The 14,299-nt window shown below is 38.9% G+C and overlaps 1 protein-coding gene and 1 pseudogene across 2 annotated transcripts in view; one reads left to right on the top strand and one right to left on the bottom strand.

The window, feature by feature from the left end:
• Nucleotides 1–439: 439 nt before the first annotated feature.
• SLC17A1 (solute carrier family 17 member 1) overlaps nucleotides 440–14,299 on the bottom strand; it is a 57,728-nt gene continuing 43,868 nt past the window's right edge. Inside the window, exon 13 of the mRNA XM_023209722.3 lies at nucleotides 440–761. The gene's annotated coding sequence lies outside the window, so the exon portion shown is untranslated. The remainder of the gene's footprint in view (nucleotides 762–14,299) is intronic.
• LOC111541087 lies at nucleotides 11,399–13,915 on the top strand (annotated as a pseudogene). The gene has a single exon (XR_002731192.2). The product of XR_002731192.2 is annotated as a serine/threonine-protein phosphatase PP1-beta catalytic subunit pseudogene (transcript).

The raw sequence follows: 14,299 nt of genomic DNA, 5'->3' as shown, positions 1-14,299 counted from the left end.
TAATTCTATTTTCTGAGCATCGAGTCATCTAAACCTATGGGTTATCTTTCTTCATCTGGAATTAAGACGTTAGAGTCTGGGTCTGCTCCATATCATTTCTCCAGCAGTCACCAAGCCAACCCCAGGCTCTCATCAGTGACAATTAAAATGCTGCCCACCAGGGCACAACAAGATCACTTGTTTGTTTCTGAGTCACCCAATGTCTGCATTTATTCATCTCTTTTCCTTCCCTGGATCCTATTCTTTCTTTCTTATCTGTCACTTTTAGTTATTTCTGAAAATGAGTTACATTTCTCCCTGGGCCCACCAATGAGGGAGGTGACTTGTGCTGTTTCCTCTAAAATGGGCCATCCTTAAATTATGGAAATCTCCTAAAATTTTGCACTAGCTCATACATCTACAATGAGAAAGAATAAAAGTTGAAAATTGTGGAAAAGTCTTTCATGAAGCCTTAGAATAAAATTTTATCTTGTGTGTGTTTATTGGTTTAACAATCATTTATAAAGCAACTGATGCAGAGAGGAAGACTGAGATAAATCACCACCCCCATTTAAAATTCAGATATATTACATGTTACAAACAATACATGTTAAAAAACGATGCACACAGGGTATGTGGGAGGGTAAAAACGGCCCCTAGGACTCTTCCTACCACCTTCTTCCTGGTGCTAGTGACTGCCCCTCAGCCTTAGCCTTGTGTGCTGGTCCTTCTTCCCTTCAATAAGGAAGTTGTCGCAGGCTCTGCAAGTGCTCTGTTTCACACTAAGTTTTGTAAACAAAGAAAAAATAGTGCACACAAATATCATTGGTGAGTCCTTGTACCCAGAGGACATAAGAAAGCTTTTAAACATTTCAAAAAGATGGTCTCGTGTATTATATTTTTCTCAAGTTGTCTTCCTTGCCTCAGTGATAGGTTATCCTAAGCATTTTTTCACACTTCTCTCCTCTGGACATAAAAATAAATATGGCTGTCTGTGCAAGTTTATCATCCTTCCTCTTCCCTATTCTCAAAAATCTTTATGGAAAAGATCCAAACAACTCCAAAATTTTGCTAGGTCCAGGCACACAGTATGAAACCATCCATCAGTTGCTGTGTATCTATGTTGTATCCTGAAAACAAAACAAATCCAAACAAAGCAAAAATACACAGGGCATACCAGTGGGGTTTGACACTCAAGTAGTTTGATACTGCCTCTCTCCCTAATAAGAATGTATTTTATCCACAGCAATAATAAGGCATACCTTTTGTACTGTTACCAAATTCTCATTCTTTGTAAACCAACTTGTTTTTAAGAAAATGAAAATAAAGCCCCCTTTGTGGTCCTGCACCCACCACACACTCTTTTTTTTATGGACCCTACCCAAAAGTGTCACTAGTCCTTTCAAAGAACAATTGCTGTCTTCTGTGTTAACTGGGATAGTGACCTCTGGCAAGTTGGGCTGAAACTGGGCTTTACCTGGTTAGTAGGTGTCCAGATGAGCTCCTCCGAAGTCATATTCTCCAAAACCTGAAAAGTGGGAGAGGCCAAGGTTCTAAACTGGGGTGTCAATCCAGGGGCCTATCTGGAGTAACAGTGAGAAAGGCACACACGATCTTTCCTTTGCATTGAAAATTTTTTCCTCCATTTTGTATTTGAAGTTTTATTAGTTATTAAAACATGGCATCCATACAAATAGACATTTTCTGGGTTTTCCAGTGGCAATAGCTGCTTACATTGCCTAATAACTGTCTAAACATGCTGCAGATGTTTCCACATGTTAGCTGAAGGGAATATATGTATTTCCTTCACATAGGCAAGCACGATGCATCTTATCCTAGGGAGACAATATGTGTTGGTAAAAAGGAATACTTGAGTCGGGGTAATTTATAAAGAAAAGAGGTTTATTTTGGCTCATGGTTCTGCAGTCTGTACAAGAAGCATGATGCCAGTGTCTGCTTCTGGTGAGGGCCTCAGGAATCTTCCAATCACGGCAGAAGGTGAAAGGGGAGTCAGTGCATCACATGGTGAGAGCTGGGGCAATAGAGAGAGAGATGGGAGGTACTACACACTGTTATACAACCATATTCTCTCCTGAACTCAGAGTGAGAACTCACTCATTATCCAAAGGACAGCACCAAGCTAGCATGAGGGATCTGCACCCATGACCTGAACACCTCATACTATGCCCTACTTTCAAAATTAGGAATTACATTTCAACATGAGATTTGGAGAAGACAAACATCCAAACCATACCTTACAGATATTGTTCAGGATGTCATAAAAAACCAGTCATACAGCTCTAAAACAGTTCAGGTTCCATAAAAGTTAAAGCCTCAATAGAGTGTAGATGAAGAAAGGCTTTGTAAGAATTTTAAAATGCGTGTTTTCTCTCTAAGATCGGGAACAAGACAAAGATGTCTACTCTAGCCACTTCTGCTCAACATTATGCTAGAGGTTCTATACAGGGCAATTAGGCAAGAGAAAGAAATAAAAGGAATCTAGATTGGAAAAACAGAAGTAAAACTATATTTCACAAATGATATAATCTTGCTTAAGAAATCCTAAGAAATCTACTAAACACATTAGAACTAATGAGTTTAACAAAGCTGCAGGACACAAGATCAATATACAAAAGTCAATTATATTTCTATACACTTGCAATGAGCCATCCAAAAATGAAACTAAGACAATAATTCCATTTCAAGTAGCATAAAAAATAATAAAATACTTATAAATAAGTTTAACAAAAAAAGTACAACACTTATATTTGAAAACTTCAAAATATTGTAGGAAGAAATTAAAGAAGAATGAAAAAACCATCTCAAAATGAATCAAAGACCTAAATGTAAGAGCTAAAACAATACAACCCTTGGAAGAAAATTTAGGGGAACATCTTCATGACCTTTGAGTTGGCATTGATTACTTCTATATGACAACAAAGCCACAAGCAATAAAAGAAAAAATAAATAAATTAGACTTCATAAAAATTAAAAACTTTGCTTCAAACTTTGCATCAAAGCACATTAACAAGAAAGTAAAAAGACAACCTATAAAATGGGAGAAAAAATTTGCAAATCACAATCTGATAAGGGTCTAGTATTTAGACTATCCAATACACTCTTATAACCCAACATCAAAAGACAAATAATTAAAATGTGGGCAAATACACTGAATATATATATTTCTGTAAAAAATAGAAGAACGGCCAATAAGCACATGAAAAGATGTTCAACATAATTACTTATTAGAGTAAAGGAAATCAAAACCATAATGAGATACCACTTCACATTCACTGAGATGGCTACTGAAAAAAAAAGAAACAAGCGTTGATGAGGGTGTGGAGAAATGGAATTATTCTACATTGCTGGTGAGAATGTAAAATAGTCTGATGCTGTGGAGAAGAGTTTGGCAGTCCCTCAAAACGTTAAACATAGAATTGCCATATGACCGGCAACCCCACTTCTCGGTATATACCCCACAAAATCGAAACATACCTTCACATAATAACTTGTACACACAAAAGGACATAGTAGTCTATTCATAACAGCCAAAAGGTATAAACAGCTCAAATGCTCCTCAGTGGATTAATGTATAAACAAAATGTAGCATAGCCATACAGTCAAATACTACTGGGCCACAAAAAAAGAATGAAGTATTGCTACATGCTATGATGTGAGTGAACTTTGAAAACATGTCAAGTGAAACAGACCAGTCACAGACATATTACATAATTTCATTTATATGAAAAGTACAGAATTAGGTAAATCAATATAGACAAATTATATCAATGGTTGCTTAGAGCCTAGTCCGTGTTTGGGTGGCCCCATGGGTCAGCTGTTAGCTTTCCTGAGGAATCTGGGAGTGAGGGGCTCTGACTTTCCACTGGAGAAAGAGGGCAGAAAGACAGTGACCACTGCATTTGGAGTGGACAGGACCTCTCCATTTTGTTAGACCAGAGGCTACATGCGTGTTTCCTGTGGATTAGATGCAGGTCACAGAGGAGTGATAGCCAGCCCCCAGGGATCACCTAGAAGGGAGAAGTGATATCCACAAAGGGAGATTTGTGTGGAGTGGATCTGGGACGCCAAGGGAGATGGGCAGCTGGAAAAACCAAGTGTATTTCCTGCCTTGTCAGCCTCTTATGCATGAAGAAAAGGGTCTGCTTTCAACACCTACCAGCCCAGGGAGCATGAGGGCAACTGACAATGGGGCCAAACAAACCAGAAATTTCCACGCTTGCTTCCCCTCCTTTCTCTCCTGGTTACACCTCAGGAGGGGTCAGAGGTGGAGTCAGCATCTTAGCGGATGAGGAGAAAAGCCAGACGAAAGAAATTGCTCACATCCCTCTCCCTGAAGGAGAAGGTCTGCCTGCAGCTTTGTCCCAGCTGGAGACACAGGGAAGGAGTCTCGTATGTGTATGACAATTGACTAGCTAAATTCTATATTGAAATAGTATTTTCAGTTATCTAACTGGGAATGTGTGCTTGCTATTTAAAGTGACCACAGTACTTTTTATTACCTAAGAGGGCTTAACAAGGAAATAAATAAATAAATAAGAGTGTGGGGTATAGTGGGGGTGGGATAACCTAGAGTTTTAAAATTCTTTCTTCACTGAGCAGGTTTAAAGGGAAAAGGTAAACCCTTTGCATCCTCACTTAATTTTCTGAATTTGTTTAAATTATTGGAGGCCAGGTACCATGGTTCACACCTGAAATTCCAGCACTTTAGGAGGCCAAGGTGGATGCATTGCTTGAGCCCAGGAGTTCAGGACCAGCCTGGGAAACATAGCAAAACCCCATCTCTGCTTTAAAAAACAAAAACAGTTATTGGGATAGGGTAGGGAAACAATAAGCAAGGTAGGCTGCCTCGCTGCAGGGTCAGATTAAGAACAATGATACCCTAAATACAGACAAACCATGTTGCCCCCTCGAAACCATCCCTATGAACTTTACAAAATTAATCAGAGAAGAAGGGAGGGGGAGAAATGAAAATAACCAAGCTTGCAGCACATCCAGCATTAATCATGAAGTCAGCTTATTCTCTCATGCTTTCTCATAGTTGCTTGTTGCCTACTGCCTCAAAACCACGTAGACCTTGTCAAAAGATTATAGTTTCCCTTAATTGCTCTGGAGATAACAACTTAAGCATTGTGAAACGTTACGTTTTCTATTTGAGTTATTCTTTCAGGTCCTGCCTATCAGTGAAACTACTGTGTCAGTTGGTCTGCAGGACCCCACAGGGAGCTGGCTCACCAAAGAATACATCCTGATGACTTCATCCACCTTACCCTGACCACTCAGTAACCTCAGTTTTCTAGCCCTTGCCTTCTAAGACTCCCTTAAAAATCCCAGCACAAGAGTCCTTGGGGGAAAAGGAATTTCCTCTGGAAATGGAGATCCCTCTGAGGATTTTCCCAATCTCCTTGCTTGGTCACTCTGTATTCATTAAATTCTTTCTCTGCTGCAAAACCTACCTGCTGAGTGCATTAGTTTGTTACTGAGTAGTGGAAATATAAATCTGGTGGTTCTGTAACACCCTTGGCCCTTCCATTTCTTAAAATAAAGAGCTTAAGTTTTCCTCAAACAAATCAGCTGATGAGTTAAATGCTAGCCAGACCCAGTCAGCTTTCAGGAAGGCAAAACCCTCAGAGCATGAGACAGAAACAAATGTTGTATCTGATACCACCTTCAAATCAAACTTTTAAACATTAGTCACTCACCATGCCAAAGAGCACATTTGAAAAAATTTTAGATTAAATCTAAACAGCAAATAAAGACAATTTAAAAAATGTTACTAACATCATATGACCAGTGAAAGACTTAAGGGCATGACAGCTGGGGGAAAGTTCTGTGGTGCCCTCTTCTCTTGGTGTCCTAAACACAAGCTTATTTTGCTTAATGGCTAGCCTGGGGATATTCCAGCAGGACACAGTGTGGGGAGCCACAGTGGCCCAGTGAGAGGTGTCAGAGCCTGTGCAGGGTGAGGATTGTGTTCATGCAGGAGGACAGCCTGGCATAGAATGCTGAAGCCTGACCAGGTGCAGAGGGTGTCTGAGCTGGGTGACAGCCTGGCCCACTGAAGTGGGTTGAGGAAAGCTTCTAAGCAAAGTTGTGCAACTCAGCAAAGACGTCAGTGTCCAACAGAGATGAGGAAGTTTGCCTTGGTCCGGGAGGTGTGGCCTGTGGCAGGGAATCAGAGCACGAGCAGGAAAGGAGGGCATCCACAAGGGGGCATCAGAGTGAGAGGTGTAGGCCTGGGAAAAGAATGAGAAGGATGTCTGGAAATGGGATGATGGTGGCATACCAGGGGATTGACAAAGTAAATACAAACATTAAGACTAATAGGAGCTCACTGCTGGAAAAGAAAGTTAAAAATATGGAAAAGTAGAAAACTCGAAGAAACTCTGTGTTGGATTGGAATGGAAGTACTGGTGTAAATTCATAGGTATCCATAGAAATATAAGTAGGTAGGTAGGTAGGTAGATAGATATGTATGTATGCACATATAGTCCCTAACTGTCTACCTAGCGGACCTGAGAGCAGAGGCCCCAGAAGCCATGAACACATCTACACCAAGATCTTGGTTTCTAAATACGATTCTCAAACATTAAGAGGAACTAGAGCTTCTTAGAGGGAGGGCTGATTTCAGGGCGTGGTCAGGGAAAAACTCAAGATGACTCTGGAATATTGTTTCATGCCACAAAGTAAGAAAGTGCTCAAAGAATGATGAAGAACCTCCAACTGGCCGAAATTGAGATAAATTGAGCATCAAAGTAAACAAAAATAGTAATATATTATACATCATTAAATAAAGCAGATAATTATGAGCTTTACTAAAATAAATGTGAATAAATTGAAAGTCTGATGTAGGATGAAATATTTACGTAGCTCCAGAGTATGTAAATATTTACATATTTCCAAATTAACAAACTACTTGTTAATTTCAATGTGAGAAGGAGTAACTTTGCAGAGGCAAAACCTGATAGGCCCTACCTTAATTAAATGAAGAGCCAGAAATGGTACATATCAGCATCATATGACTCCTGGTATAATGACCTGAGAAGGACACAGGGACATCTTTGTGGTATCCCTAACCTGAATTTAATCATGTGAAAACATCAAAGAAACCTACACTGAGGAACTTCTACAAAATAGCCTGTACTCTTCAATGATGTCATCAAAGTCAAGGAAAGACTAAGGACAATTCTAGAGTTAAAGAAACTAAAGAGACATGGCAACTAAATGCAACATGAGATTCTGAAGTGAATCTTTTGGTGAAAAAGAATATCACTGATACAATTGATGAAATGTGAATGAGGTCTCAGAATTCCATGGTAGAAATGTATCAGCATTAGTTACCTGATGTTGATGGTTGTTTTGTGGTTAAGTAGAAAAATGTCCTTGTTTGTAGGATATCCTAAACTGTGTGAGTGGTGTGGAGATGATGGTAAGGGCATCATGCTAGCAACTTACCCTCAAACGGTTAAGGAAAAAAGCTCTTTGTGCTACTCTTAAAAACTTTACTGTACCTTAAGATTTTTTTCAAGTTAAACAAATAGTGAAGGTAGGAGATAGAAAATAGAATTGCATTTTGATCACATCTAAGTCATCTTTGTTCAACTCAATGGTTATAATGTTAACAATACTCCATCAGGGTATTTGGTAAACATCTGATTTAATACCCCAATAGATTAATAAAGCCTAGGTCCATGGTTCTGGAAGATGGTGGAGAAGCTCTTACTCCTATTTATGTTCCGTCCACAACATTATTCACTCAAAGAATTCAGTCCAATGAAAGCTTTGCTTCCCTCAAAGCAATGTTGTTGATATATTTTTATTAGACAAAGAGCTTGTATTTTATTTTTTAATTGCATTTTCCATTTTATTTTTGATACTAAGAAGTTCAGAACTAAATATAATGCTCCATTGCCCCATCAAACTAATCCCAAGTTCCTTGTAATACTTTATTTGATTTAAAAAGTTTTAATATCAGGAATGGAAGTCTTGTTTTAATATTAAAAGTATATTTTACTAATAAATCACAACAAAGAAAAATATGCAATCATCTGAATAGAAGTTACAAACACATTTAACAAAACTCAATTTCTATTCTTGGTTTTTGATTTTCAATCTAAAAAAGAACAAAAAGACAATTCATGAACATAATTAAATGCCTATTTTAAATTGGCAGCCAATTTATTATTTATGAATATGCCTAGAGGCTGTGCAATTAAAGCTATAAAGAATAAAGGAATCCCAATATTAGCCAATTATTATTATTATTTGCAGATGAAGAGGATCATCTACTCCAAAACACAAGAATCTATTATTCAAAGCTATACTAACAAGATAGCTTAGCAATAGTTTTTTCAGTTAAAAAATTAAATATATTCAAATGATATCTTTCCAATATTCCTGAAAATACAACGAATAAAAATCAAATTCAGAAAATACAAGAAAACAACTTTAAGTTTTGTAAGAAATGCATAGGGAATGCAGGAAGCAAACTAATACTCGACTGAGGAAAACCTTAAGCCAAGTTCAGCAGTGGAAGTCTTATTATGCTCTTATATCAATATTATTGAGTACTATTGATATTGAATATTGATATTGAGTACTCTTATAACTACCAACTTCTCCCCAGTTAATTTATTGCAATTCAGTGCAACTCTGAAAACACTGCTATAGGTATTTTTAAATATGGTCCACTGATTATAAACTTTTCTGGAAGAATAAACAGCTGATACTACAAAGTAATACTTTCAAAAGTGAAAATGATGTGTTTTTTGACCTACCTGATATTTACATATATTAAAATTTAGACCACTGAATATATTGTATAATAGGTCTAGTAACAGATATTAAACTAAATATTAAGTCCAGAAATAGACATAAATATATAGAGATTTCTTTTACTAAAAGTTGGTATTTTAAGTCAGAGAGGAAAATGCAAATTATTTTTTAAAAAACAACGTTGGTAAAATTCAAACACTTGGAAAACAAACCCAAATCTTCACTTAAGCCATGCAATAAAAGTCTACAAATGAACTAAAGACTATGAATTGTCTAGAAGGAAACATTCACTCTTCTTTCTCTCCTTTTTGGCTCTGCGTGAGCTCACACCTTCTGGATGACTCCAAAGCCACTGAATACTTTAATTGGTTAATACAGAAAATTTTAAAGGCCTGCAGGAAGTTAAAATACTATCACAGTTCTGAAATTCTTTCCTGCCCATTGCCCATGTAGCTGTGATGATGTCTGAAGGAGAAATAGGCCTGTGAAGTGACTGAGTCCACTTGCAGGTGCAAAGGTGGAGGGAACATTTCCTACTACTCACATGGCTTCATTCTCTGTCTCTGCCTTCAAGGAATAGAACTGTACAGTCCATTTCTCTTTACAGACCCAAACACATTCACCTAAATCTACTGTTAACAATCTATTTACATAGTGAACAAATGTGAATCCTTCAAGCCAATTCTTCAAGATGGATCCCAGATGGCTAACTGGGCCTAAGTTTAAAATACAGCTAAGAAGTGATTTTCTGACCAGGTAGGAGCCGCACAAATACTCTCAGTTCCCTGAAAACCTGCATCTTTTTATATTTGGGACTTCCAGCATTCGCCTGAACCAACCAATCAGACCTCAGCAGCCTCAGTCAATCAGTCAGGGTTCAGCTGTATTGACCAACCAGAACTCACTTTTGTCAACCAATCAGAAATCATCTACACTCACCAATCACAACTAAACGTGTTTCAATCTTTTATTTACATAAAAGAACCTGATTAAAAACCTAGATGGGGCCTGACAGGATGACTCACGCCTGTAATCCCAGCACTTTGGTAGGCCAAGGCAGGTGAATCACTTGAGGTGAGGAGTTCGAGACCAGTCTGGCCAACATGATGAAATCCCCGTCTCTACTTAAAAAATACAAAAACTAGCCAGGCATGGTGGCAGGCACCTGTAATGCCAGCTACTCGCAAAACAGGCGAAGGTTGCAGTGAGCTGAGATCCTGCCACTGCACTCCAGCTTGAGCAACAGATCAAGACTCTGTCTCCAAAAAAACTAAACCTGGGCAGGAGGGAATCTTTGCTATAAAAACAGACTGGCTTGGCATGGTGGCTCAGTCTTAAATCTCAAAACTTTGAGAGACCAAGATAGCGGACTGCTTGAGGCTGAAAGTTTGTGACCAGCCTGGGAAACATACAAGATCCCATTTCTATCTAAATAATATTAAAAAAAATTTTTTTGCAGGGCGTGATGGCGTTTGCCTATAGTCCTAGCTACTCAGGAGGTTGAGGTGGGAGGATCACTTGAGCCCGGAAATTAAAGGCTGCAATGAGCTGTGATGGTATCACTGCACTCCAGCCTGGGTAACAGAGCAAGACTCTGTGTCAAAAACAAAACAAAACAGAAAACTGAGCCTTCCCTTCGTTCTCTGGAATCCGCCTTCGTTTTGTACCCTGGCTTTCCTCTCCTCAGTTTGCAAACTGTTCACCAGAATGAAGTCTCTTCCCTCCAAATTCCTATTCAGAAAACTTTTGTTCACATTCTTGGCATCAAAAGTGAGATTTGAAGTCCTGTCCTGACCCAAACCATCGGTGGTGTGTGCCTGCAAGAGCCCCTTGAACTCAGTTGTCTTCTCAGTGTTGCCAGAGGGGAGAGAAGGGTTGGGTAAGTCCTCTCAAATTCAGACCTACCACGCTTTGGTTGAAGTCTCAGAGACTGTTCTTTCCCTGTAGGCCCCTCCGTCTGGACTCCAGAGAGGACTTATTACCTGTGGCCCCGGTTCGGAGAAGGGAGACAGTTTTCTAGCCTTAGTAATTCCCTCTATCCAGACCCCAGAGGGGACATTCCCTTTGGCCCCGGGTTTAGTGGGGGATCTTTCCAATTTCAACCAGTTTCCTCCATCCAGACCCCTGACAGGACATTCCCTGTTGGCTCCAGATTTGCTGGGGGCTTTTCAAGTTGCCTGGCTCTGACCATCCAACTCTAGAGGAGACTTTCCCAACTGGCCCTGGGTTTCGTTAGGACTTGGCCTGTCTGTAAGGTTTTGTGCGGATGTTGGCACTATGGGTACTGGAAGGAATGACTTCATCACGTCAGTGCAATGGGTAGCCCGTGTTGTAAGTTTTTCCCGTCTGATCAGCCACTTTCTGTGACTCCAGCTGGTTTTATAAGCAAAAATTATGGTACAATGAGTTGTAATTGGCTAGGTCTCTGAACAAAAATTACCCACCATAAGCTCTAATTTTGTTGGCCAAAATAGGACTCTTTTGAAATTCTGAAACGTGTCTATCTGTGCACACAAAGAAAAAGCAAACCTCGGAGAAGGTGGCCTTGGTCTGACGCGGCCCTGTTTGTGGGGGCCCTTCTTGTTTATTTATTTATTTTCCGTGGGTGCTTCCGAGTGTGCGCGCGCTCTCGCTGCCCGGCGGGGAGGGGGTGGGGGGAGGGCCCGGGAAAAGGGGGAGTTGGAGCCGCCGAAACGCCGCGTGACTTGTAGGTGAGAGAACGCCGAGCCATCGCCGCAGCCTCCGCCGAGAAGCCCTTGTTCCCGCTGCTGGGAAGGAGAGTCTGTGCCGACAAGATGGCGGACGGGGAGCTGAACGTGGACAGCCTCATCACCCGGCTGCTGGAGGTACGAGGATGTCGTCCAGGAAAGATTGTGCAGATGACTGAAGCAGAAGTTCGGGGCTTATGTATCAAGTCTCGGGAGATCTTTCTCAGCCAGCCTATTCTTTTGGAATTGGAAGCACCGCTGAAAATTTGTGGAGATATTCATGGACAATATACGGATTTATTGAGATTATTTGAATATGGAGGTTTCCCACCAGAAGCAAACTATCTTTTCTTAGGAGATTATGTGGACAGAGGAAAGCAGTCTTTGGAAACCATTTGTTTGCTATTGGCTTATAAAATCAAATATCCAGAGAACTTCTTTCTCTTAAGAGAAAACCATGAGTGTGCTAGCATCAATCGCATTTATGGATTCTATGATGAATGCAAACGAAGATTTAATATTAAATTGTGGAAGACCGTCACTGATTTTTTTAACTGTCTGCCTATAGCAGCCATTGTGGATGAGAAGATCTTCTGTTGTCATGGAGGACTGTCACCAGACCTGCAATCTATGGAGCAGATTCGGAGAATTATGAGACCTACTGATGTCCCTGATACAGGTTTGCTCTGTGATCTGCTATGGTCTGACCCAGATAAGGATGTGCAAGGCTGGGGAGAAAATGATCGTGGTGTTTCCTTTACTTTTGGAGCTGATGTAGTCAGTAAATTTCTGAATCGTCATGATTTAGATTTGATTTGTCAAGCTCATCAGGTGGTGGAAGATGGATATGAATTTTTTGCTAAACGACAGTTGGTAACCTTATTTTCAGCCCCAAATTACTGTGGCGAGTTTGATAATGCTGGTGGAATGATGAGTGTGGATGAAACTTTGATGTGTTCATTTCAGATATTGAAACCATCTGAAAAGAAAGCTAAGTACCAGTATGGTGGACTGAATTCTGGACGTCCTGTCACTCCACCTCGAACAGCTAATCCACCGAAGAAAAGGTGAAGAAAGGAATTCTGTAAAGAAACCGTCAGATTTGTTAAGGACATACGTCATAATATGTAAGTGTGCACTGTAAAACCATCCAGCCATTTGACACCCTTTATGATGTCACACCTTTAACTTAAGGAGACGGGTAAAGGATCTTAAATTTTTTTCTAATAGAAAGATGTGCTACACTGTATTGTAATAAGTATACTCTGTTATAGTCAACAAAGTTAAATCCAAATTCAAAATTATCCATTAAAGTTACATCTTCATGTATCACAATTTTTAAAGTTGAAGAGCATCCCAGTTAAACTAGATGTGATAGTTAAACCAGATGAAAGCATGATGATCCATCTGTGTAATGTGGTTTTAGTGTTGCTTGGTTGCTTAATTATTTTGAGCTTGTTTTGTTTTTGTTTGTTTGTTTTTGCTAGAACAATGGCACATACTTCTAATTTTTTTCCCTAAACATTTTTAAAAGTGAAATATGGGAAGAGCTTTACAGACATTCACCAACTATTATTTTCCCTTGCTTATCTACTTAGATATCTGTTTAATCTTACTAAGAAAACTTACGCCTCATTACATTAAAAAGGAATTTTAGAGATTGATTGTTTTAAAAAACGCACATTGTCCAATCCAGTGATTTTAATCATACAGTTTGACTGGGCAAACTTTACAGCTGATAGTGAATATTTTGCTTTATACAGGAATCGCCACTGATTGGGATTTGTGCACTCTAATTTTTAACTTATTGATGCTCTATTGTGCAGTAGCATTTCATTTAACTTTAAGATAAGGCTCATTAGTATTACCCAACTAGTTGGTAATGTGATTATGTGGTACCTTGGCTTTAGGTTTCCATTCGCACGGAGTACCTTTTGGCATGCTTAACTTCCTGGTAACACCTTCACCTGCATTGGTTTTTTTTTTTTTTTTTTTTTTGAGTTTTTTCTTTTTTTTTTTTTTGAGTTGTTGTTGTTGTTGTTTGTTTTTAGATCAACAGTACATGAGAATCATTTTTTGACAAGCCTTGGAAAGCTGACACTCTCTCTTTTTCCTCCCTCTATACAAAGGATGTATTTAAATGAATGCTGATCAGTGGGACATTTTGTCAACTATGGGTATTGGGTGCTTAACTGTCTAATATTGCCATGTGAATGTTGTATACGATTGTAAGGCTTATGTCACTAAAGATTTTTATTCTGATTTTTTCATAATCAAAGGTCATATGATATTGTATAGACATGCTTTATAGTGAACTATAGTAGCAATAATTTCTGTACCTGATCAAGAGTTTATTGCAGCCTTTCTTTTCCTATTCTTTCTTTTTTTTAAGGGTTAGTATTAACAAATGGCAACGTGTAGAAAAGTTAACATGAAGATTTTAGAAGGAGAGAACTTACAGGACACAGATTTCTGATTCTTTGGCTGTGACACTGTTGGATGTGATTCTAAAAGCTTTTATTGAGCATTGTCAAATTTGTAAGCTTCATAGGGATGGACATCATATCTATAATGCCCTTCTATATGTGCTATCATAGATGTGACATTTTTGACCTTAATATTGTCTTTGAAAATGTTAAATTGAGAAACCTGTTAACTTATATTTTATGAACTGGCACATTGTATTACTTACTGCAAGAGATATTTCATTTTCAGCACAGTGCAAAAGTTCTTTAAAATGCATGTGTCTTTTTTTCTAATTCCGTTTTGTTTTAAAGCACATTTTAAATATAGTTTTCTCATTTAGTAAAAGTTGTCTA

Source organism: Piliocolobus tephrosceles, chromosome 5 (assembly GCF_002776525.5).
Source record: "Piliocolobus tephrosceles isolate RC106 chromosome 5, ASM277652v3, whole genome shotgun sequence".
In the NCBI taxonomy this organism is placed as follows: domain Eukaryota; kingdom Metazoa; phylum Chordata; class Mammalia; order Primates; family Cercopithecidae; genus Piliocolobus; species Piliocolobus tephrosceles.
This window is presented reverse-complemented; position numbering and strand designations above follow the sequence as displayed.